A 1344-nucleotide genomic window follows, 5' to 3' on the forward strand; every position below is an offset into this window, starting at 1 on the left:
TAACCCTAAACATTAGGAAGACTAATGATATGAATCTTCTCATTCACCTGAGCCTATCGGTTAAACCATATGGTGCTTATTGGAATTGCACTTATGGTGCAAGAAAAATCTCCTGATTTAAAATATGCTTTATAATTCTTATTCCCTCTGGTATGTTTATTGATAATTTTCCTAATCTTTACATGCTTCTGAATGAGGTTTAAATGACTCCATCTGTATACCTCTTTGAAATTATGCCACAACAAATATTAACTATACAACAGTTGTATGCATGAACTGAAGAAACACAGTTATTTGCAATGTGAATCTATGTATTGGATTTTTGCAAAATCCACATCCAGTCCAAGCTTTAATTTACTTTAGCAGCAAATCTCTGTTGTTCATTGAGAAGCTCTTCAGAGTGAAGATGAGACGACCAGTGTGTTGAGGAGAATGGAGACATTCAAATGGGAAACGAGGGAGAATTCAGCGCCCTCCTGGCTTTCGCCATTTTACCTCTTTCTTCCAACAGCCATGGACTCTCACGTCTGGTCACAGTGATGCCCACATGCACCTGAGAGACGAAGCCTTAATGCTCCTCTTGTGCAGCAGAAAGAGAGGGTTACGTTACCCCAGTAGAATCAAGGGCCTTCATGTTTGATCTGATTTTTTTTTTAATTAATTAATTTATTTATGGCTGTGTTGGGTCTTCGTTTCTGTGCGAGGGCTTTCTCTAGTTGTGGCGAGCGGGGGCCACTCTTCATCGTGGTACGTGGGCCTCTCACTGTCGCGGCCTCTCTTGTTGCAGAGCACAGGCTCCAGACGCGCAGGCTCAGTAGTTGTGGCTCACGGGCCCAGTTGCTCCGCGGCATGTGGGATCCTCCCAGGCCAGGGCTCGAACCCGTGTCCCCTGCATTGGCAGGCAGATTCTCAACCACTGCGCCACCAGGGAATCTCCCTGATCTGATTTTTCAGTGTCCATTTCTTACTTTCCTTTTTGTATTTTGCACTTCACTTGAAGTGGTGTGAGTTTAGGTCAAAATCACACAGGATGGGAATATTAACACATTGTTTGATGCCGTTAGTGACGCTTACATTTTAAAAACAGAATGTGTGGCTGAAGCGTCGTGTCCTCAGTGCTGACTTTTGTTGTTGTTTCTGGGCTCTTATTCTGCTCATCGGAGCAGCTGACTTATTTAATTTTATAAAGCAGCTGTTGTGCAGGGGCGGCAGCTGTTGTGCATAATGTTTATTTACATCAACGTGATGCAATTTAAGAGGCCATTATGATCTGTTTTTAAGACCAATGCCATATTCCTTTGTAGATTTTGTGGGCAATGAACTTCTATCTTTGTCAGAGCCTGG

This window comes from Balaenoptera musculus, chromosome 6 (assembly GCF_009873245.2).
Source record: "Balaenoptera musculus isolate JJ_BM4_2016_0621 chromosome 6, mBalMus1.pri.v3, whole genome shotgun sequence".
NCBI classification, from domain to species: Eukaryota; Metazoa; Chordata; class Mammalia; order Artiodactyla; family Balaenopteridae; genus Balaenoptera; species Balaenoptera musculus.